At 39.6% G+C, this 25989-nt stretch overlaps 1 protein-coding gene across 4 annotated transcripts in view; it reads right to left on the bottom strand.

Moving 5' to 3' along the window:
* GREM2 (gremlin 2, DAN family BMP antagonist) overlaps positions 1-25989 on the bottom strand; it is a 126990-nt gene that overhangs the window by 5721 nt on the left and 95280 nt on the right. Inside the window, exon 1 of one of the 4 annotated variants that reach the window (XM_051821480.2) lies at positions 3823-5627. The exons of the other annotated variants lie outside the window; for them this stretch is intronic. The gene's annotated coding sequence lies outside the window, so the exon portion shown is untranslated. Of the gene's footprint in view, positions 1-3822; positions 5628-25989 lie in introns of those variants that run through there. 4 annotated transcript variants of the gene reach the window in all.

Below are 25989 nucleotides of genomic sequence, written 5' to 3'. Positions count from 1 at the left end.
TCAGAAGCTTTCTAATTGGTAGAGTTGGGCTGGAGTTTAAGATCCTTATTTTTAAGAATTGCCTCGTGTAATTTCAATGATACCATTTGTCCTGAAGGATAGAAAGGGTAGAAGTAGAAAGCACCTGTTCTTGCTGGAGAGGAAACAGGAGGTTCCTACAATGTAACAACTAAGTAAGCTCTTCAAAATTCAAATAGCGGGAGCCGGAGCTGTGGCCTGTCAGGTAAAGCTGCCACCTGCAGTGCCAGCATCCCATATGGACGCCAGTTTGAGTTCTGGCTGCTCCACTTCCAATCCAGCTTTCTGCTATGGCCTGGAAAAGCAGCTGAAGAGGCTCCAAGTGCTTGGGCCCCTGTACCCATATGGGAGACCCAGAAGAAATTCCTGGCTCCTGGCTTTGGATCAGCTCAGCTCCAGCCACTGTGGCCAACTGGGGAGTGAACCAGCAGGTGGAAGACCCCCTCTCTTTCTCTCTGCCTCTCCTTCTCTCTGTGTAACTCTGACTTTCGAATAAATAAATAAATCTTTAAAAAAATCAAATAGAGGGGCCGGTGCTGTGGCACAACAGGTTAACACTCTGGCCTGAAGCACCAGCATCCCGTGTGGGCTCCAGTTCAAGTCCCAGCTGCTCCACTTCCAATCCAGCTCTCTGCTATGGCCTGGGAAAGCACTAGAAGATGGCCCAAGTCCTTGGGCCCCTGCACCCTTGTGGGAGACCCAGAAGAAGCTCCTGTCTCCCATCTTGGATCGGCATAGCTCCAGCTGTTGTGGCCAACTGGGGAGTGAACCATCGGATGGAAGACCTCTCTCTCTCTGCCTCTCCTCTCTGTGTAACTCTGACTTTTGAATAAATAAATAAATCTTTAAAAAATTCAAATAGAATTCCTCAAGGTGATGATACTGTTAAAAGCAAAGAACTTAGATAATATTGATGACATTGAGTAAGGGGAGTAAAAAAATTGACAGCAAGTGAGGTGTAAGGGAAGACTTTTCTTTAAATATAAAAACATTTTGTCCAAAATATTTATTGACATTTTATGGCCAAGGTTTTAAAGGGATTTTCTCATGCTTCCTTAGTCCCACACATAAAGTGTTATATGAAAGTGGCCATGTTTCCACAGAGTCATGGCAAGCACTAAGTGTTGGATACGCTCAACTTACACAAGTTATTATATTTGCTGGATGATTTGTGATCTCAATAGCCTCTTAAAAAGAAATTATTTTGTTCCATTTTAATAATTTCTGAAATTATTAATAGTCTGAGTAAACACAACCAAAAGTTTGCAAGTCCCAGCCAGGAAAGATTTACAGAATCAGCTTGCTTCCCAACCCCTCCTTTCAGTTAACAGCTCCACACGCACCTCTGATAGACTCAAAACTATGTGCTTTCATGCAACAGACCATAGTCGGTTGTCAGGAGAACAGAACTAAGACGTGCAGAGAGATGTAAGGCAAAAACCCGTTGTGTCAACAGTTATCACACATGGTGATGGGCAGCATGCATGCTTTGAAGGTTTTCAAAACATCTGGCAATCATCCTTAAAAGTTGTTTCTCACAAGAACCAAAGAAGAAAAGCAAACTGCTGATGAACTCTAAGTGACTGGGGCCAAGTCAGGTTCTTCTCTCCTTTTCCCATCATCCCTTACACCTGACAACAGTAATACTGCCAAGGAGCTGGTGTCTCAGTGTTAGAACAAGTAGATAGGCAAGAAGGGACTGCTAGGCTATATGCTCTTTAGAGACTCTACAGCAATGCAGCCAACTACTCTGCTGGTCCTTGGTTGTGGAGGGGGCATATGGGAAAGAATGTGCATGGCTCTGTCTGCGGTTCACTAACCATCCTGTGCACACTTGTTAGCACTTTGGAGTCTTACTCTGTCCCAGACCACTTTGCCACTCAGAGAAATGGTTGGCATACAATTAATCTCTCAGGAATGCTGCCACAGCTGCCAATAATGACAGCACCAGGGTACTTGCATTTTACTCTCACATTTGTGTTTGGCTTGTTTCAGAAGAAACCATAAATAAATTCTGCTGTTTTATTTTAAGCTATCCTTCTGGCCTACCAACACTGTCCATTTGTAAGGGGTGTCATGACAGTAAATGCTGATGACCTAAGCAGACTGGGTTAGCCAAAGCTGATTGTGCAAAGAGAGAGGTAGTAGAAGTACTTTTCTCATACATGAACACTCTCAGGCCTGGCATTTGTAAATACCAAAGACTGCAAGGTCAAAGCAGTTTAGGATCTTTGAATTTAATAATTATAGGCCTCTTTCCCTTTATCAAAGTATCAAAACCTGGAGAAGGGTTCTACATTAAGAGATTAAGCAACAAATGTTCCTGATTTCTAGCAGAAAGGATACAGCAGAGCTAAATCATCCTTAATAGATGTATGCAAGTAACCAAAGGTCAAGGGTACAGCTAAGCTGATGAACTCAGTCTTTGAGTAATCTTGTTCAGTTTTGGAGTTCAGGTCAAGCCAGTACTATGCTATACAGGAATGGTGAAGAGAAAGAGGCTGAAGCATTTTCTGTTACAGAAGAATTCTAGAACTTCCTTTGAAGGTTGAAGGGGAGTGCCCAGGCCTGAATATTGATAAACTTGCTTCCACCACCCAAAAGAAAACAGACTGAATACCAAACAAAAAACTCAGAAGCAAAGTTCTCAGCATTGTTAAATGTCAGAGATTATTTTTGTGAGTTGTATTGTCGCAGCCTCCACAACCAAAGGAACTTCATCCCTAACTTCGAGTCTTCGGTAGGGAAGCTCTAGAGATGGGTGTGGATGTTCCCTGGCCCTGGAAAATCCTCACAGGTTAAGATAGCTTGTCTGTTGAAACCATGCACCTCACCTCCAGCAGCTATAAACAGAGATAACTTACAGCCCACGGACCAAACCCAACCCAAGGTTTGTAAACAAAGTTGTATTGGAACAGAGCCACATCCATTCATGTATGTTTTGTCTATGGCTGCTTTTGTGCTCCAAGTGCAGAGTGGGTAGTGAAGACAGTGACCATAAAGTCTGCAATATTTGCTATCTAGTTTTTGACAGAAAATATTTGCCAAGTCCCACACCAGGCTTTTTCTGCTCAATTCAGTCATTGCCTTTCCTTTATGGTTGTGCTCTTTTGCCAGAAAAGTAGCTTTCAATTTTAAAACTTCTAACTATGAAACATCTCAAGATAGAAAAAAATGGCAAACCCTATATACACCACACTGAGCTGAAAACAATATTGATATTTCCCATGTTATTTTGCAGTCTCTCCATTTTGAAAATAATAACATAAATATAGGTAAGGCGGTATCCCTCCCTCCATTCACATACTTCCTTGAGATGCTCAGCATCCTGAAGTTGGCATCTGTCAATCCGGTTGATGCTCTTGTGTATGCAGGTATAATTGTGTGTGCAATTAGTCTTTACATTTACACCTTTCATCCCCAAATACATGTTTGAGATTTGAAGCAGGGACTAGTCATAAAAGGAGCCTGTTCATACCTACTGCTGAATATCAAAGCACAGTTCATCATTCATCCTACTGAGGAACAGTTGCATTACATCTACTTTTTCACTATTGGGAATAGTGCTGCACTGAACATTGTTGTATTTATTTATACTCATCTGTTAAGGGTGTGCCTAAGAGAAACACAAAAAGGTAGAAATGCCAGGTCATAAGATGTCCAGGTCATAAGATGGTGAAGGTAAAGAGACTGAAAAAGTTTGACAAAGTTTTCCTAAGTTACTTTACAAGTACTTGCACAGTCCCCACCACTGAACACCCTTGCTAACACCTGGTGTTACCTGATTCATTACTTTTTGCTTACCTGAAAACTTTGAAATGTTATGATTAATTTAATTTGCATCTCTCTGATCACAAGGAGATTGTACATCCAGCTCAAATGCAGTGGTCATATGACTGAAAAGGAATGATGGCAACTTATTTGAGGTGGGAACAATTATACTATTAGGTAAGGAAAAACAAGACACTCTAACTACAGATCTTCTGAAGTATCATGAAAAGAATTTTCAAAAAAGAAAGGTTAGGGCATCCCATATGACTCAGAAGTTTGAAATCCAAATGGCCTCATTTACTTTTCCAAGTGTCATTGCCTGCGTGGAACACTGATGATTATTTTGTTCCAGGAAAATTTTAATTTCATGTGGAAAAATGATATTTTTTCAAAAAGGTTTTCAACCAAATTAAAAAGGATACTATCATCATGTACTTTGCCTTCTGGGTGCCACGTGTATCATTTGGAAATTTGTAATCAAAGTTCTGAATCTTTGGAGATATCATTGGGATAAATTCAGGACAGGAAATGGAACACTGAGACAAGTTGGCAGCAAAGCATTAAATTAAATAAGGACTTGGGGAAAACTCTTTGAAAGTTGTAAGTTTGTCCACATGGGGTTACTGCTCTCTAGGTCATGTCCACTTGGGAAGGGGAGGGAGAAGGTGATTTCTGTGCCCTGAGTTGCTGGTGCATGACACTATGCAACTCACTCCCAGGCTTCTATGATTCCTCTCGATAAAATGGTGTTAATGGCACTTGCCAACCCCTATTACCATGTTGCCATTATGAGGAATTGTGGCACCAAAAGCGAGTCCTAATCTAAGAACTGTCTGAGAAATATTACCATGAGTTTTATCTGAAAGGAAGGAAGAAATTATGAGTGATCCATTCAGGGTTTTATGGCCAGTGACATTGTACTCCACAGCCATAGGCAGTCCTTAATTTTTTTTGAAATAGGAATTTTCAGGTTGTTGTCCAATACAGCTCAGACATTGCCCTCCAGCGGGTCTGCAATGATTCCACACTTCAAATCCCCTTCCTCCAACCATCCCAGGCAGAATCATGTGATAAGTGAGAGGTCACATAGCAGTCTTCTATTTCCCTGGCAGCAGAGTACAGATTTTCTGTCCATGTGTGTATAAAATTTAGAGTCTTATCTAAAATTTTTTAAGCAAAATCAAAAACACCCTGTGTATGGACTCCATCAACTTTTCCTGCTCATTCTTCCTTCAAGCCACTTCATTCTTCTTGTCTGATAGTTCATAGCAAAAGTGAAAGAGTAGAGAGTAAAGCCTTAAAAAACTATGTACCCCCTCTTCACTTCCTCTGGAATTCATGAGAAACTAAGGCTCCATTCGCTTTAGTCCATTGATCTTCCTAGATCTTTCTTTCTGTGCTCTCCTCTGAAAAGTTGGTATTCCCAAGGATCTTTTCTATAACCTTGTCTTTTCATTCCTCACATTTCTATGACAAATTTCATTCATGCTGATGGCTTCAAACACCAACTCTTTACTCATAGCTCCTAGACCCTATACCCAACTGTTTATCCAACCTTATTCAAGTGACCTATCAGCATACAAATTCTATTTGTTCTACATCTCATTATATTTTCCCATTCACCTACTCCTCCTCCAACAGTACCTGTCTCAATGAACAAGACATTTCTTGTGGGGAGCAACTCGGACTAGACTAAGTTACTGGAATTAAGACTTATTCTATGCATCTGCTTTCCCACAATATGGCGCTGAGAAGGGAAACAGCTTCTACACAGCTGCCTCCAGTTCAACCAATAAACTGTAGGACCTGCTCCTGATTGGAGGAGAGCAGCGTACTCGGCGTGTGGGTAGCAGAGTTGGGATTGGTGGAAGAGGACTATAAAGGAGGAGAGAGACAACATGCACGGGGAACATCTAAGGGGAACATCTGAAGGAACATCTGTGCAGCCCCCGAGAGAGCCGGCCGGCGGTGTGCCACTCCCCCGCGGAAGTGGGGAAAGTGGCTAGGGGGAACCGCCCTTCCACGGAGGTGGAAGGGACGGTAGCCAACCCAGGAAGAACCAGCAGCAAACCCGGGGAGGGCCGAGCAGACGAAAGAACAGCGCAGGGTCTTGTGTCGTTCCTCCACGAAGACGGGGAGCGACATAATGGTGCCGTGACTTGGATATGAAGCCTAGGCAGGGTTCAGTGTCGTTCCTCCACGAAGACGGGGAGCGACAATTTCTCTTTAACCTAAGCCAGAAAGTTGAGAGTTAAGGCAGACACTGTTTAATGTACCACCTGAGAGCCAGTGTCTCCATTCTTTCTTAACATAACCAACATTCTGCTCAAGTATTGCATTCCAAATTCTTCACAAACCCTTCCACATTCCATGGAGGTGAAAGATTGCTGGCCCAAGCCAATAGGTCATCTCATTCTCCTTGCAGATGATTGATTTAGGCATAAGCAATGACATAACTGTGATGAATAAGATGCAAGGTACAGGTTGCTGGGAAAGCATTTTATTCCCTGATTAAAAGAGACACGCCAGGAGAAAACACTAGTCTAGGTTTTGGTTATGTTTATAAAGAAATGTAATGATTAAGGCTGTTACAGCCTCCACAGGATACAAGAGTGGCATAAAAATCACATACCTGCAGTACAGAGTCCAAACTGGAAAGTAACTGGATTGTTGTTTATGTTGTTAAGTCACTGAACTAGTCAGCCCCCAAGCAACTTACCTATGGACTTTATGTTTGTTAAACTCTTTAAGAGTCAAAATACTTTTGCATAGTTACTGAAGAGTATCTGAGCTGAACCTCTCATGTATTAAATCCATTAACAAGATATCATTGTCTTTTGCACCCCACTTTTCAATCCTGCTGTCACTACTTTAGTTCAGGTCCCTGTCACCTGACCATTATGATCGTCTCTTTACTGACCACCCTGCCTCTACACTCAGATCTGTCTCAGACTCACACGCTGTCAGATCCATCATCTAGACTCCTGGCAGGGTGAACAGCTTAACAGCCAACTCATTCCTTTAAATTAAACCCTTTAAAGAATTCCCATGAATTACAAGTTCAACACCTTTGGCTCCTATATAAGTCTTCTGTGGACTTTGCTCTTGGATTTCAGCATATAGTATCAGCTCTTTACCTTCTACTTTATGCTTGAAACATATAAACCATGTGTTTTACCCTACTCCAGGCTACTTCTCTCATTCAAACATTAGCCCAATTATTTATTTTGGCTGAAAAATTGTTTCTCAGACCATTGTTAGTCATTTAGGTTTCATTCAAATGCTAATTCTTTTGTGAAATCATCATATCTTCTGTATTCTTCATTTTTGCTATTGTCATAACTGCTTTTCTATAGCCTATAGACATTGTATGGCCATTATCTGCACATTTTCTATGAGTGTAAGTAAACAAGGGAATTTAATTTAATTGTATTTACAATGACTCATGGTAGATCCAAAACATAGTTCTGAATGTTTAGTATTAAAGAATGAATGAAAGACTGGGTGATTGCAGATGTTGTGGAATAGCAGATTAAGCCATCGCCTTGATGCCACCAATATGGGCACTGGTCCATGTCCCAGCTGCTCTACTTCTTTTTTTTTTTTTTTTTTTTTTTTTTTTTATTAATAAGTTTTTATTTCAATTTATTAGAAACATTTCTATACATTTTTTTTTATCTTTTATTTAATGAATATAAATTTCCAAAGTACGTCTCATGGGTTACAATGGCTTTCCCCCCCATACCGTCCCTCCCACCCACCACCCACCACCCTCCCCTTTCCCACTCCCTCTCCCCTTCCATTCACATCAAGATTCATTTTCGATTATCTTAGTATACAGAAGATCAGCTTAGTATACCTTAAGTAAGGATTTCAACAGTTTGTTCCCACACAGAAACATAAAGTGAAAAATAATAGATGATTTTTTTTTAAATGATGATGAAATCAGATCAGACCTATTGTCATGTTTAATCCCAGTGAGAGTCAAGTTGGGAATTGATAGTTTCTTTTCTTTTTTTTTTTTTTTTAACAGAAGATCAGTTTAGTGTACATTAAGTAAAGATTTCAACAGTTTGCACCCCCATAGAAACACAAAGTGAAATATACTGTTTGAGTACTCGTTATACCAGCTGCTCTACTTCTGATCCAGCTCCCTGCTAATATACCTGAGAAAGCAGCAGAAGATGGTCCAAGTCCTGCACAGGTGGGAGACCTGGAAAAAGCTCCTGGCTTCCACCTTCTTCCTGGTTCCAGTCCTGGCTGTTGCAGCCACTTGGGGAATGAGTGAGTGGAAGAAGAAGACCTCTCTGTCTGTATCTCTGTAACTCTGCCTTTCAAATAAACAAATGAATCTTTATTTTTTAAACATTTATTTTCATTTATTTGAAAGAGTTATAAAGAGAGGTAGAACAGAGAGAGAGGTCTTCCATCCTCTGGTTCACTCCCCAGATGGCCACAATGGAGAGAAGTCTGGGTGACTGAATAGATCTTATACTGGTATAGGTGTGATTAGAGGGGAAAAAAAATCCATAGGGCGATGCTATGGTGTAGTAGGCTAAGCCTCTGCCTGTGGTGCCGGCATCCCATATGGGTACACGTTTGTGCCACAGCTGCTCCTCTTCAGAACCAGCTTTCTGCTATGGCCTGGGAAAGCAATAGAGGATGGCCCAAGTGCTTCGGCCCTTGCAACTGCATGGGAAACCCACAAGAAGCTTCTGGCTTCTGGCTTTGGATTGGCCCAGCTCCAGGCACTACAGCCATTTGGGGAGTGAACCAGAGGATAGAAGACCTTTCTCTCTGTCTCTCTCTCTCTGTCTGTAACTCTACCTCTCAGATAAATAAAAAACCTACAAAACCATAATAAAAAGTTTGAAAACTATGTTAACTCTAGAAATAAGAAGTGTTCATTCACAACAACAAAAAGAACCTCCGATCATGGAGCATCTCCTTAAGAGAGGTAACTAACTGATATTTATATTCATGTATTAAATAAGTATTTACCAAAATGTGAAACAAATTTATATTATTATATCCAAATAGTTATTCACTTTAATGAGTTAGCAATTCACAGGAAAAATGTAAACAATTTGAACTTTATGGGCACAGAATTAAAATTTAAGTTTACATGCAAACTTTTTGTTACAGAAAAGAATGATAGGAGGAAAGTAAAATATTCAAAAGTAAAACATTCAAATATTAAACCTATTAGGAAAAAGCCCTGTGGATGAAACAAGAATGAAAAATGGATTCAAGGACAAAAAGAAATGGTATAAAACTTCCTTTTAAATGAGTATTTTAACATGGATTTTTAAAAATTACATAATCCTGAGCATAAAATAGTGACAATATTGAGATCCCTCTGAAGACAGTAAAAAGAGTGTTGTTGACCATTTTATTTTGAAACTTTCTGTTTGTGATATTTTTTAAATGATATCCACCTCAAATTATAACTCAGTTAAAAACATTTGTGATAGATAGTAAAGCTTGAGAACTCGAAATGTTTAGACAGCAGTTCCATGAAGCACAGGGAAGTATACTCTATATTATATCATAATTACTTGTGAGCACAAGAATTGCACTAATGATGCTGGGTGAGAAGAATCGTTGTCCTTGAACTCCTTGATGCATAAAACTGTTAAGGCCACACGTAAATGCTGTGAAGAAAGACCTCAGGCTTCATTGTGCTCTGATTGACTCACTCACTCATGTCTCTCAGATTCTGCAACCTCTCTTTCCTGACAGTTTTTCAAAACACTCTGTTGGCTAATAGGTCCAGTAAGGACTGGAAAATCCCATATTAAGTAATTTAATTGAAACAAGAAGTCTGGTTTGGTTGGTGTTAAGTCCTATGTAGTCAACCTTTTCCAAGTTAGCTCCTATTGACAACGGATGCTGGATTCAGACAAATTAGAGGGCAAATTCAAGGCTGTCAACCAAAGAAAACAAACATAATCAGGGACAACCAGGAGACTTAAAACATGCCAGTAGAAATGGAACTGTGGAAAAAATGAAGAAAAAAGTGTTGAAAACATTAAAAATGAATACAAACACCAAAAGCACTCTTCCTTTATGAATCCATAGTAAGCAGCACTTTTATTAAAGTTGCATACATTGATTCATTCCTCCACTCTACATGCACCATGTACTTTCCTAGGGGTTGAGTTACAAAGAAAAATCAGACAATGGTTTCAACCCAGGAATGAGACAAATACACAAAAAGTGATACTAACCCTGAAATAGCAGACTAGCTAATTGACTCTGAGTAATATGTGAAAGAAATGATGTGTGCTTGAACCAAGGAGTGATGGGGGTGGAGGAGAAGGGAACATGTCAGATATTTGGCTTTAACTTGTTGGAGTGATTGATTGAATGGACCCAGAATGAGGAAAGAGGGGAAATCTAGTCATCTGCTTTGGGCAACTGGATGACAGATCTAGAGCTAGGGGCTGCTATGCCCTGGGATAGAGAGGATCAGAAGAGCTGGCTGATGGGGTCAAGGGCTCTTTATGGTGCAAGGGGTAAAGAAGACAGCCCTCAAGATGCAGATCAGAAGTGTTGTCCTGCTCTGTGGGGACATAAGATCACCCAGGGGGAGGGTAAGAGCAGAAATGGGCTGCCACTGGGGCTCAGGAAGATCAGCTTTTCAAGGAAGGAGAGAAAGGAAACTGCAGAGGTAGCCAAGGGGAAAAACAAGAGCAGCAAAGGTGGAGAAAAGTCAGGCAAAGCAAAGGCAGAAAAGTCTTTCCTGGATGGGCAGAGGTGAGTGTGGCAAAGGAGTGCCAGGAAAGCCAGGAAGGTGAGGGTGGGGGGAGGCAGGATCGCAGTGTGCAAGACCTGGGTGCAAAGCCTACGGCATTCTGTTTGTAAAGTTTTCAGAGATGGCTGATGAACCGTAATTCATCTAGCCTTCCAAATAAAAGATCCACGCTGAGTGAGGTAAACGGAGTAACTGGAAAGGATTCCAAGTGTTTTCTTTCTTCAAATCAAAGCAAAGCCAAACAACAGCTTTGTTGAGACAGAATTCAGGTATCTTATCTCAGGGTTTTCCTCACAGAGTTATGCAATCATCACTGCAATTCATTTTAGAATGTTCTCATCACCCTAACAGGAAACTCCATGACCATTAGCAATTATTTCCCATTTCTCTCTCCCTCATCCACATCTCCCTACCTCTGGCCTAAAGCAATGACTTATCTACTTTCTGTCTCTCTTTGTCTATTCTGGACATTAGAAGGAATTTTAGCATTCTCTGAACCACAGCATCAAGAACCCAAATTATACCACCCCCGTAAAGCTAAACAGAATAAGGCAAGTGCCATACTGGTGCCCGTGCTTGAAGATCCCTGTAACTTTTCTGAGATTCCCCTTGCTTCTCAAATAATTAATCTTTACCCCCAGTGCCTAACTCACTTGTTGTCTCCATTGGAAATTCTATCACTGTACAAACCCAGTCTGTTTTGATCACCACTGTATCTCTGGATTTTCAGCCCAGGTCCTGGCATCTACTAGATAATAGATCACCAATAAATATTTATTGAATAAATGAATAAATATCTATTTCAGAGAAATGACAGATATTGTGTTTGCTAGTGTTCAAAAAGCCAGGATGTAGCTGCTATTTGAGAAGGGGAAAGACTGAGAGCGTGGGGAGTCATCCTTTGCTTTTTATTTGGGAAATAAAGTAAATTTAAGTGTACCACTCATGCAGCAAATATTTACTGGATGCACATGTCCTCATGATGTTTGGTGTCCAGTCCACTCTATATGACGCTCTGTTTAGATCTTCCCTTGGATCCGCCTAATTATAAATAATGTGAAAAAAAGGACTCCTACTGAACTTCTGAAGTATTTGTGGAGAATGTTTCTTGTTAACATCAAAGAGATAGTTATACCTTAAGCCAAGATTATCAAATATTTTGTAATATATTGTTTCCAAGCACAAGTATTGGCATAGTTTTCCATGAAGCAAGTTCTATCAACTATATATTATTTGTATTCAATAAAAATCAATAAGGTCCCTTTTTTTCTTTTGTAAATGGTCCTCAAATTTTGTTATGAATCAGACACACCTGAGATAATGTGATAACTGTAGATTCCGGGATCTCATCCTGTGTGAATACTCAAGATCTGAGCTGGAATATGAAAAAATAGCTTTATAGTATGATGAGTCACTTAGTAACAGGGAGGCCGACCTTTGGAAGCTGGTTGGAGCTTTAGGTCCCTTCCTGAGTACTTCCTGCCCTGACTTCCCTAAAAACCTTCACCTAGGAGCTACCAAACATCTAGATCAACTCAAGTACAAAGAGCAGATTTTTGTCTCAGTTAAGAAACAATTGGTTGGAAGATGGCGGAATAGTGAGGGCGCGCACCGATAGTCCGGGAAGATAGTTTAATAAAAGTGGAGTTACTGTAGCTTCAGGAAAAGGCTCAGGAAAAAAATTGCAGAGGAAACTCTTCCGGATCTAGTGGATGTGACACAGAGGACCTATGGGGAGAGCAAGGTCACCCACCGCATGGAAGCCGAGCCACAGAAACTGAGCCGCAGAAGCCACGCCACAGAGTCTGCATGCCAGCGCTGGAAGGGGAGGTGAGACAAAAACCTCGGTAACCCGAGACATTGGCGGGGAAAGGCAGAAAGAGCCTACAGGGAACGAGGCCTGAAGCCCCACTGGGGAAAGTTCACCAGGCTGACTGGAGGAGAGAAAAAAACCAATAAATAAGGGGAACCGGCATGAACATTAGCCTCTCTCTCCACTCACCTTACAAAGCCGAGCAAGACAAAGAGCAGGTGCCATTTTACATATGTAAAGCAGTGCCCACCATTAGCCAAGCAGAAAAACCTGACTCTGGTGGGGAGAAATAACAGGAGGTTAAGACCTAGTGAAATTGTGGAGCTAACGAACTGAGATTGTGAAAATCTGAGGAGGAGCCGAGAAACTCACCAAATACACAAACTCAGTAACCTTGGCAACCTGATGAGAGACTGTGGAGAAATTTGAGACCACACTGAGGGCTGCATAAACTCTTTGTGTGGTCCCAGGGGTAAGTAGACGAATACCCACAGGGGCCAGATTTCATACATCAACTACCCTCAATTCCACTGAGCTGTGTGGAATTACTTCCCAACTGAGTCAAAAAAAAAAAAAAAGAGAGAGAGAGAGAGAGAGAGAGCAAGCAAGAGAACAATCTGGGTGAGTCGCCTTTGGCACACCCTTAACCCTGAAGAACCAAACAGAGCTCTCTGGCCACACCCATCACAGCCTCTAAAGATCCATCCAAAGCAGACAGTCCACTTAATCTAGAGTCACAGTATAACGAGAAAAAACAGCACAGTGAAGAAACCAAAGAATATCTCCAATATGCCAAACAACAAACGCAGAAACCAAGGTAACAAGAACAAGGAAGACACTATGACGCCCCCAAATGAAAAAGACACCCCAATTCAAGATTATGAAGATGATGAGGTAGAAGAAATGCAAGAAGCAGATCTCAAAAATTGATGAGAACATTAAGAAGTTCTCAAAAACAAATTCTTGAACTACAGAAATCCTTAATGGACAAGATAGAAAATCTCTCTTGTGAAAATGAAATATTAAGGAGGAATCAAAATGAAATGAAACAACTAGTAGAACATGAAACTGTGATAGGGATGAAAAATCATAATGAAATGAAGAATTCAACAGATCAAATGACAAACACATTAGAGAGCCTTCAAAACAGAATGAGTGAAGCAGAAGAGAGAATATTGGACTTAGAAGACAGAGAACAGGAAAATATACAGTCAAACCAAAGAAAAGAAGAGGAAATTAGAAATCTATAAAATATTGTCGGGAATCTATAGGATACTATTAAAAAAAAAACAACATTCGGGTTCTAGGAGTTCCTGAAGGCATGGAGAGGGAGAAAGGATTAGAAGGCCTTTTTAGTGAGCTACTAGCAGAAATTTTCCCAGGTTTGGAGAAGGACAGAGACACCCAAGTACAGGAAGCTCATAGAACCCCTAATAAACATGACCAAAAGAAATCCTCATCACGATACATTGTAATCAAACTCACCACAGTGAAACATAAAGAAAAGATCCTAAAATGTGCAAGAGAGAAACGTCAGATTACTCTCAGAGGATCTCCAATTAGACTCACAGCAGACTTCTCATCAGAAACCCTACAAGATAGGAGGGAATGGCGAGATATAGCCCAGGTACTAAGAGAGAAAAACTGCCAGCCCAGAATATTATATCCTGCAAAGCTCTCATTTGTGAATGAAGGTGAAATAAAGACCTTTCATAGCAAACAGAAATTGAAAGAATTTGTTGCCACTCATCCAGCCCTGCAAAAGATACTTAAAGATATGTTACACACAGAAACACAGAAACATGATTATCAATATGAAAGAAGGTAAACGAAGGAAACCTCACAGCAAAAGATCACAGGAAGTTCAAAGCATATATTAGAAAATATCTTTGGCAAATGGCAGGGCAAAGTTACTACTTATCAACTGTCCAGTTAAAAGACACCAATTGGCTGACTGGGTTAAGGAACAAAACCCATCTATTTGCTGCTTATAAGAAACACATCTTTCCACAAAGATGCATACAGACTGAAAGTGAAAGGCTAGAAAAAGATATACCATGTCAACAGAAATGAAAAAAAAGCAGGCGTAGCCATCCTAATATCGGACAACGTAAACTTTACCACAAAAACTGTTAGGAGAGACAAAGAGGGGCACTATATAATCATTAAGGGTTCAATTCAACAGGAAGATGTAACTATTATAAATGTTTATGCACCTAATTACAGGGCACCGGTTTATTTAAAAGATATGTTAAGGGACTTAAAGGGAGACTTAGACCCCAATACAATAGTACTGGGGGACTTCAATACTCCACTCTCAGAAATAGACAGATCAACAGGACAGAAGATCAACAAGGAGACAGTAGATTTAAACAATAATATAGCCCAAATGGATCAAACAGATATCTACAGAGCTTTTCATCCTACACATAAAGCATTTACATTCTTCTTAGCAGTACATGGAACCTTCTCTACGATTGACCACATACTAGGCCATAAAGCAAGTCTCAGAAAATTCAAAAGAATTAGAATCATACCATGCAGCTTCTCAGACCATAAAGGAATGAAGTTGGAAATTAGCAACTTAGGAATCCCTAGAGCATATGCAAACACATGGAGATTGAACAACATGCTCCTGAATGAACAATGGGTCATAGAAGAAATTAAACGAGAAATCAAAAATTTTCTGGAAGTAAATGAGGATAACAGCACAACATACCAAAACTTAAGGGATACAGCAAAAGCAGTGTTAAGAGGAAAGTTTATATCAATAGGTGCCTACATCAAGAAATTGGAAAGGCATCAAATAGATGAGCTTTCAATTCATCTCAAGGATCTAGAAAATCTGCAGCAAACCAGACCCAAATCTAGTAGGAGAAGAGAAATAATTAAAATCAGAGAAGAAATCAACAGGATTGAATCCAAAAAAATTACAAAAAATCATCCAAACGAGGAGCTGGTTTTTTGAAAAAATAAACAAAATTGACACTCCATTGGCCCAACTAACTAAAAAAAGAAAAGACCCAAATCAATAAAATCAGAGATGAAAAAGGAAACGTAACAACAGACACCACAGAAATAAGAAGAATCATCAGAAATTACTACAAGGACTTGTCTACCAGCAAACAGGGAAACCTATCAGAAATGAATAGATTCCTGGACACATGCAACCTACCTAAATTGAATCAGAAAGACATAGAAACCTAAACAGACCCATAACTGAGCCAGAAATTGAAACAGTAATAAAGGCCCCCCCAACAAAGAAAAGCCCAGGACCAGATGTATTCACTGCTGAATTCTACCAGACATTTAAAGAAGAACTAACTCCAATTCTTCTGAAACTATTCAGAACAATCTAAAAAGAGGGAATCCTCCCAAATTCTTTCTATGAAGCCAGCATCACGTTAATTCCTAAGCCGGAAAAACATGCAGCATTGAAAGAGAATTACAGACCAATATCCCTGATGAACATAGATGCAAAAATCCTCAATAAAATCCTGGCCAATAGAATGCAACAACACATCAGAAAGATCATCCACCCAGACCAGGTGGGATTTATCCCTGGTATGCAGGGATGGTTCAACATTCGCAAATCAATCAATGTGATACACCACATTCACAGACTGAAGAAGAAAAACCATATGATTATCTCAATAGATGCCGAGAAAGCATTTGATAAAATACAACACCCTTTCATGATGAAAACTCTAAGCAAACTGGGTCTGGAAGGAACATTCCTCAATACAATCAAAGCAATTTATGAAAAACCCACGGCCAGCATCCTATTGAATGGGGGAAAAGTTGGAAGCATTTCCACTGAGATCTGGCACCAGACAGGGATGCCCACTCTCACCACTGCTATTCAATATAGTTCTGGAAGTTTTAGCCAGAGCTATTAGGCAAGAAAAAGAAATTAAAGGGATACAAATTGGGAAGGAAGAACTCAAAGTACCCCTCTTTGAAGATGATATGATTCTTTACTTAGAGGATCCAAAGAACTCTACTAAGAGACTATTGGAATTCATAGAAAAGTTTGGTAAAGTAGCAGGGTATAAAATCAATGCACAAAAATCAACAACCTTTGTATACACAGGCAATGCCATGGCTGAGGAAGAACTTCTAAGATCAATTCTATTCACAATAGCTACAAAAACAATTAAATACCTTGGAATAAACTTAACCAAGGATGTTAAAGATCTCTACGATGAAAATTACAAAACCTTAAAGAAAGAAATAGAAGAGGATACCAAGAAATGGAAAAATCTTCCATGCTCATGGATTGGAAGAATCAATATCATCAAAATGTCCATTCTCCCAAAAGCAATTTGTACATTCAATGCAATACCAATCAAGATACCAAAGACCTTCTTCTCAGATCTAGAAAAAATGATGCTGAAATTTATATGGAGACACAGGAGACCTCGAATAGTTAAGCAATCTTGTACAACAAAAACAAAGCTGGAGGCATCATAATACTGTATTTCAGGACATACTACAGCACAGTTGTTATCAAAACAGGATGGTACTGGTACAGAAACAGATAGATAGACCGATGGAACAGAATAGAAACACCAGAAATCAATCCAAATATCTACAGCCAACCTATATTTGATCAAGGATCCAAAACCAATCCCTGGAGCAAGGACAGTCTATTCAATAAATGGTGCTGGGAAAATTGGATTTCCACATGCAGAACCATGAAGCAAGACCCCTACCTTTCACCTTATACAAAAATTCACTCAAAATGGATTAAAGACTTAAATCTATGACCTGACACCATCAAATTATTAGAGAGCATTGGAGAAACTCTGCAAGATATAGGTACTCGCAAAGACTTCTTGGAAAATAGCCCAGAAGCACAGGCAGTCAAAACCAAAATTAACATTTGGGATTGCATCAAATTGAGAAGTTTCTGTACTTCAAAAGCAACAGTCAGGAAACTGAAGAGGCAACTGACAGAATGGGAAAAATATTCACAAACTATGCAACAGATAAAGGGTTGATAACCAGAATCTACAAAGAGATCAAGAAACTCCACAACATCAAAACAAACAACCCACTTAAAAGATGGGCCAAGGACCTCAATAGACATTTTTCAAAAGAGGAAATCCAAATGGCCAACAGACACATGAAAAAAGATCACTAGCAATCAGGGAAATGCAAACCAAAACCACAGTGAGGTTTCACCTCACCCCGGTTAGAATGGCTCACATTCAGAAATCTACCAACAATAGATGCTGGAGAGGATGTGGGAAAAAAGGGACACTAACCCACTTTGGTGGGAATGCAAACTGGTTAAGCCACTATGGAAGTCAGTCTGGAGATTCCTTAGAAACCTGAATATAACCCTACCATACAACCCAGCCATTCCACTCCTTGGAAATCAAATTGACAAACAAAAAAGCTGTCTGCACATTAATGTTTATTGCAGCTCAATTCACAATAGCTAAGACCTGGAACCAACCCAAATGCCCATCAACAGTAGACTGGATAAAGAAATTATGGGACATGTACCATGTACTCTATAGAATACTATACAGCAGTCAAAGACAACGAAACCCGGTCATTTGCAACAAGATGGAGGAATTTGGAAAACATCATGCTGAGTGAATTGAGCTAGTCCCAAACGGACAAATATCATATGTTCTCCCTGATCGGCGACTACTAACTGAGCACCAAGGGGGAAACTTTTTTAAATGAAATGGACACTATGAGAAACAGTGACTTGATCAGCTCTTGTCCTGATGGTTGATGTACAATGTAATACTTTATCCATTTTAGTATTTTTTTTGTTCTAGTACCATTGGTTGAACTCTGTAATTAACACACAATTATTCTTAGGTGTTTAAATTTTAACTGAAAAGTGATCCCTGTTAGGAATTTGGAAAACATTATGCTGAGTGAAATAAGCCAGTCCCAAAGGGAAAAATATCATATGTTCTCCCTGATCAGTGACAACTAACCGAGCACCAAAAAGGAAACCTGTTAAAGTGAAATGAACACTATGAGAAATGGTAACTTCATCAGCCCTTGTCCTGATTGTTGATGAACAACTTAATACGTTATCCCTCTTAGTATTTTTTTGTTTGTTCTACTTAATACTTTTGGTTGAATACTGTAATCAATACAGTTATTCTTAAGTGTTGAAACTTAACTGAAAAGTGATCGCTGTTAAATATAGGAGTGGGAATAAGGGAGGGAAGAGATGTGCAATTCGGGACATGCTCAAGCTGACTTGCCCCAAATGGTAGAGTTAGAAACATACCAGGGGATTCCAATTCAATCCCATCAAGGTGGCATGTACCAATGCCATCTCACTAGTCCAAGTGATCAATTTCTGTTCACAATTGATCATAATGATAGGACTAAGAGCCAAAGGGATCACATAAACAAGACTAGTGTCTGCAAATACTGATAGAATAAAAAAGGGAAAGAACAATCCAACATGGGAAGTGAGATACACAGCAGACTCATAGAAAGGCAGATGTCCTAAACAGCACTCTGGCCTCAGAATCAGCCCTTAAGGCATGTGGATCTGGCTGAAAAAGCCCATGAGAGTATTTCAGGCATAGAAAGCCAAGACACTCTGGAAAAAAAAAAAAAAAAAAAAAAAACAACCACCACCACCTAAATGAAAGATCTCTGTGAATGAGATCCCAGTGGAAAGAACAGGTCATCAAAGAAGGAGGTACCTTTCTCTGAAGGGAGGAGAGAACTTCCACTTTGACTATGACCTTGTCTAACTATGATCAGAGTCGGTGAACTCAAAAGGCTTCCATAGCCTTGACAACTCATGACAAGAGCCTAGGGTGATTACTGACACCATAAACAAGAGTGTCAATTTGTTAAGTCAACAACAGGAGTCATTGTGCAATTACTCCTCATGTAGGATCTCTGTCCTTAATGTGCTGTACATTGTGATTTAATGCTATAACTAGTACTCAAACAGTATTTTTCACTTTGTGTTTCTGTGTGGGTGCAAACTGTTGAAATCTTTACTTAATATATACTAAACTGATCTTCTGTATATAAAGAGAATCGAAAATGAATCTTGATGTGAATGGAAGGGGAGAGGGAGCGGGAAAGGGGAGGGTTGCGGGTGGTAGGGAAGTTATGGGGGGGGGAAGCCATTGTAATCCATAAGCTGTACTTTGGAAATTTATATTCATTAAATAAAAGTTAAAAAAAAGAAAAAATAGCTTTTTTATTTTTAAAGATTTATTTGAGGAATGGCATTTTCAAACAGCACTCCATCCCCTGCATAGCAGTGAAATTTATTTGTCTAAAATGTAATGATCTGGGCTCTGTCTCATTGCTTTGGGCAAATTTCACTAATTATACCCTCATTAATAAGGACCAGAGACCAATGAACACAGTGATACACAGTAATCAGTGTTCAACTTAATTAAAATTGAGATCTAACATCTCTTCGTTCTTTGAGCAATTTCTCCATGTTTAGAGTAGAGGTCTTCTTTAATGATTTGTGACAGGAAGATGTGAGGGAGATGATTGGCAAGTAATTGTGATGTGTGTTTCCACTTAGGATCCTTTTCTTGTCATGCCTGTGTGCCAAAGCAGCTGCAGCTATGGAGGGTCATGTCCAGAGAGGCCCCTGCACAGGGGCCTGGGGAAGGAGTGTGAACGAGAGCCTTGGCTCACTGCAGTTCAGATGCAGAGAAGGTGGACGCTCATGGACAAGCAGATGCCAGCCCGGATGCACCTCATTCCATTCTCCTGACTTCCCTGTCCCTCTCTCATTTTACTTTTCCATGATGTTCAGGTGTCTTTTAGAGGGAGACTTATCCTGCTGCACTACCATGCCAGCCCAAAGACACCCACATGTATTTTGTGGTGGTAAAGGAGATGAAAGAATTCGTGGAGTGTTGAGGGAGCAATATCTCTGAGAGTCCCAGGCAGATATTTGAAGGGCTGCATTGTGGAAATTACAGTTAAGCACTCCTGGGTTAGTAAGCCATGGTGGAGTATTGGCACTCAATACATACATTTTAAAAATTGCAACTTTTAAAGGTTTTAAAAAATGAATGATGTCCATAGTATGCAAATCCACAAAGACAGCAGGATGGTGGTTTCCAGGGGCTAGGGGTAAAGGGAGGAAGGGAGAACAATGCTTTAATGGGCACAGGTTTTCCTTTGAAACAATGACATCTACAGAACTGGTAGTTGCAAAACTTTGCTAATGTCCTAAATGCCACCGAATGAATGGGTACATTTAAACTGGTCAATTTTATCTCATGTGAATTACACTTCAATTAAAAGAAACTAGCTGAAGAATGTATTGCAATGGAGATTTAAAAATTATCCACTTGTTTTAAGATTATTTGATGAATAAAATTCAGTTTATGGTTAAAATGTAAGTCAGTAAAAATCAGACATCAGGGGCTGCCACTGTGGCGCAGCTTGTTAAAGCTCTGGCCTGCAGTGCCAGCATCCCAAATGGGTGCTGGTTAGAGTCCTGGCTGCTCCATTTCTGATCCAGCTCCCTGCTGATGCACCTGGGAAAGCAGTGGAAGATGGCCCTAATCCTTGGGCCCTGCACTCACATGAGAGAACTGGAAGAAGCTCCTGGCTCCTGGCTTTGGATCGGCTCAGCTGTAGCTGTTGCAGTCATTTGGGTAGAGAACCAGCAGATGGAAGACCTCTCTCTTTCTCTTTCTCTCTCTCTCTCGCTGTCTCTACCTCTCTGTCACTCTTTAAAATAAACAACATAAATCTTTTAAAAAAATCAAACGTCAATCTTATGAACAACAACAAAAAAACTATATGGATTGGGGCTGGCACGATGGCATAGTGGATAAAGCCACCACCTGCAGTGCCAGCATCCCCTGTTGGCACTGGCTCAAGTCCCAGCTGCTCCACTTCTGATCCAGTTCTTGGCTATGGCCTGGGAAAGCAGTAGTATGATGGCCCAAGTTCTTGGGCCCCTGCACCTGTGTGGGAGACCCAGAAGAAACTCCTGGCTCCTGACTTCAGATCTGCCTAGTTCCGGCCATCGAGGCCATCTGGGGAGTGGGCCAGAGGATGGAAGATCTCTCTCTTTCTCTGTCTCTGCCTCTCTGTAACTCTACATTTCAAATAAATAAATAAATCTTTAAAAAAAAAAACACACACAAACATGGAAGAAAAATTGGCTGGTGAAGAATAAAGGATGGGCTGGCTCCGCAGCTCACTAGGCTAATTCTCCACCTGTGGTGCCAGCACCCTGGGTTCTAGTCCCAGTTGGGGCACCAGATTCTGTCCCGGTTGGTCTTCTTCCAGTCCAGCTCTCTGCTATGGCCTGGGAGGGCAGTGGAGGATGGCCCAAGTCGTTGGGCCCTGCACCCGCTTGGGAGACCAGGAGGAAGCACCTGGCTCCTGGCTTCGGATCAGCACAGTGCGTCGACCGTAGCAGCCATTTGGGGGGTGAACCAACGGAAGGAAGACCTTTCTCTCTGTCTCTCTCTCTCTGTCTAACTCTGTCTGTCAAAAAAAAAAAAAAAAAGAATAAAGGATGTATGTGAGTAAAGCACCCTTACAAAAATCTCTGTAAGTGTGTTCAATAAATATCTATTAATAGGGGAAAAGTTTTGATTATTGAATGCAAAAATCTCCTGTATTAATACTACCTATGAAATGCATGGAATGAGTTCTTTTTATATTAGTGTACAAACAAAAAGTTTAACAAATAATCATATTTCAGGAAAGCAGGTATTATCCACTTCCTATATAAGATAAGTGGTTTTCAGAAAATTTTCTAGGGTTGGAAAGCTTCAAGGCCCTTGATAAAATGGCAAATGTCAATTTACTTCTAACCTGAAGGATATTTTTCTGCTTTTTTCCCCTAAACTTAAAGCTAATTTAGGCTCTTTTAAATGGTTTTGAATTTAGATCATTTATTAAAGGTAACATACTGTAAAAGAGATAGAAAATGTGAAAAGGAAAAATTGATTTATCTGGATAACTTAGCAATAGTCTCCTAGAACAATTCTGTATGTCAGAGCTAAATTTTCTCCCTATAGTCCTACAATTAAGGCCTTTTTCCTCTTACCGTGATTAATTACTTATCAATCTTAATCAGAGTTATTTAAGGTGTAGTTCCCAGATGAGTAGCACAGCATCACCTGGAGCTTATTAGAAACACAGATTTTATCCACTCACTCCAAGCCTTCTGAATCAGAAACTCTGCAGAGGAGGTGGGATGCTTTGGAATCTGGCATTCAGTGTTTTAACAAACCTGTCATATAATTTTGTAGCTTTCATTACATAACTTATAAACATTTCATTGCATCACTAATAGCTTTCATTACATAACTTATTTTAATGGTAATAAGTTTAATAATTGAATGAAATTCACTCTGCTCCTTTCTAATTGCAATGCATCCATATTAACCTGACACAACGATTGAAAATAATACTTACAAACTAATGAAAATTATAGTTCTATATAATTCCTATCAATTTGCTTGAAAAAGATTCTTAAAACAAAGTTTGACAAAACACTGCAGCAAAACTGATACGGGCATTTCTCTTTTTTGTGTTGTTTTGTTTTGTTTTGTTTTCAATTTTAGCTCCCACATACAAGAGACAACAGGCAGTATTTCTCTTTCTGTGTCTGGCTTACTTCACTCAACATGATGTCCTCCAGTTTCAACCATTTACTGCAAATGATAGAATTTCATTCATTTTAATAGCTGAATAATAATTCCTCTCTCTCTCTCTCTCTCTTCTCTCTCTCTCTTTCTCCCCCCCCCCCACACATACACACCACATTTTCCTTGTATATTCTTCTGATGATGGATGCCTTGGTTGATTTCATATTTTGACTATTGTGAACAGTTCTGCTGTAAACATGATATTTTTCCTTTTATTTGTTGAACACTTTATTTAGTAGATCTATTAAGCTTTTGACCATAATACAAATTAAAAGTTATCTCAAAATTAATAAAATATTAAGTTGAAAAGATAAAAATATAAAAATGAAAGAATTAGCAACATCCAAAATCTTACCTTTTTCAAAGCATTGTATAAAAGGAAATGCTTTGTATTATTCTATATAAAGTTTTCACATCAAATAAATTCATTGTTTAGTAGAATTTGTTATAAATTTCTCTTTTATTTTTTGAAAAGTTAAGGCCATGATAAAATATGAGTGAAAATTTAATATGCTCTATAAGGCAGATTAATGTTCTGAATGCCCCATTAAAGTGTTCTGCTTCAGCATATTTACCTGGACTTAAATTTATTCATTCTCAACAAATATTTATTATGAACCTACCAAGTACTAGGTGTTATATATACAAACATATGATCCCACTTTTCTTGGAAATTACATTCTACTGAATTTACACATAATATGTAAGTAGATGATATAAAATATATTTTCAGATAGCTGAAAGTTCTATGAAGAACACTAAGCAAGATGAAGAAAGAATAAATGATTTGGACATAGACGTTATTAGACTGACAGGTTAGGAACAGCTCTCTAAGGACAGGTCTATAAAATGAGACCTGAATAAAAAGAAGAGATGATATCTAGATTGATGGGAATGCACTGGAGTAGAGACAATTAACCATGCTCTTAGAAAAGGAATGCCCATGTGGCTAGAGCTTACTGGTCGAAGGGGGACAATATTGAGAAACAGGACTGAAGTAGCTGGGGACCAGAATCAAGTAAGGCCTTAAGAACTCTGATATATCTTTTGGACTTCATGATTTGTTTAGTGAGAGGCTAACATAGGGTAGATATGTGATATATCTATTTTTATGTATCAAAATTTAGAGCTAGTGTTGTTCTGTAGAGAAAGGAAGGTATGGTGTGTTGATGAGATTGTAAGTGGAAGACCGTTTAGGAGGCTACTGGGATAACCAAGATGAGAAATAATGATGGTTTGGGCTAGGCTAGAATAGTGGTGGAGAAGATAAGTTAATGACAGGATGACATGCTTTAGACATTAAGACAATGTGATGTATATTCCACTAGATGTAAATGTGAGGAAAAGTTTTTGAAGGGACCGGTGTTGTGGCATAGTGGGCTAAGCCTCTACCTGTGGTACCGGCATCCCATATTGGCGCTGGTTTAAGTCCTGGCTGCTCCTCTTCTGACCTAGCTCTCTGCTTGCCATGGCCTGGGAAAAGCAGTAAAAGATGGCCCAAGTGCTTAAACCCCTGTAGTCATGTGAGAGACCTGGAAGAAGCTCCTGGCTCCTGGCTTTGGATCAGCTCAGCTCCAGCCATTGCAGCCATTTGGGGAGTGAACGAGCAGATGGAATACTTTTCTCTCTGTCTCTCCCTCTGTCTGTAACTCTATCTCTCAAATAAATAAATAAAATCTTTTTTAAAAAGTTTTTAAATAAAGACTAGAGGAAGAGGAGAGAGCAAAAAAAGAGAAAGAGAATCCAACAAAGAATGAGAAGAAACATCTAGAGTTAGGAGACAAATCATGAGGGACCGATGCCTCATAAACCAAGAGAAGAAAGTGCTTCTGTGAAGGAGTAGTCAACTCTTTGGAATGCTATCAAGGTCAAGCAGGATATTTGACAAAACTGGCCTACGGGTTTGGCAATTTGGAGGTCATTGTTGTTGAATTTAACAAGCCTACTCTCTGTGGAGATGTTTAGAAAAGAAGCTACATTCTATACATATGAGGAAAGAAAGTATGAACAGTAAACACAAACAACATGTTTTGGAAATGTTGCTGTTCATGCACACCTAGGAACAGGATGGTAGCTGGAATACAGAGGTGAGCAGATAGTGAGGGTAAGGAAGAGTTCTGGATAATTTCTGTGCAATTGTGGTGCAGCTGTGTTCTTTTCCTGCAGGGAAACAACCAAAAATGGTTCCAGTGAATGCCATAAATCTTCAACACATATCATGCACTTAAAAGTCTAAACAAGAGAACAACTTCCACCATTCCTGACTTAGATTTATTCCATGGATCTATTAGTACAATTATTTTTGCCTCATTTTATTTCTCCATAGTTTACAATATTGCTCTTCATTACTCCTCCCACCCCCTTTAATCAGTTCAATATACATTAGAATTAGATAATATCTTGGAAGTGCTTTAAGTCTCTTGGAGGTACTCTTTATCAGCAAGGCTTTTATTATTTTTCTTCGTTTACTCATTTCCTTTCTCTCTCTGGGAGGGCACTTTAGAGATTACATGAGGTTGGGATTTATGAGTTAAACAACACAAATTCTTAACACAACTACCAGCACTTAAAGAAAAAGGGATAGGGGTCATTGCTAAATATTGTAAATTTTGGGACTAACAGTTTGGTTTTGTGGGTTTTCTTCCTGAGGCTGTGTTCCAGAGAGGGCAATAAAGGGTAAAACTCATTAGTGCATCATTATCTTTTGTCTGAAGGAAACAATGTGTGGTTTCTAGGCAGCCCACTTGGTGTTTGCATTGGTCCTGGAAGTATTTCAAACCAACTATAGTGTTTGAACAATTCCCCCTCTTGTACATGAAAAGGACCACCACTAAACCACAGAGTTGATGCTAAATTACTAGGTGATGACTCTTCTGGCTCCTAAAGGTTTCTAGATCTCAGTCATTGAAATCATGGATCTTTCTTCTAATGAGAAAGATCTAAGCCCTTATGGTAGACCTCCCATGTAGTCCGCCCTCAAC

Source organism: Oryctolagus cuniculus, chromosome 13 (assembly GCF_964237555.1).
Source record: "Oryctolagus cuniculus chromosome 13, mOryCun1.1, whole genome shotgun sequence".
NCBI classification, from domain to species: domain Eukaryota; kingdom Metazoa; phylum Chordata; class Mammalia; order Lagomorpha; family Leporidae; genus Oryctolagus; species Oryctolagus cuniculus.
This window is presented reverse-complemented; position numbering and strand designations above follow the sequence as displayed.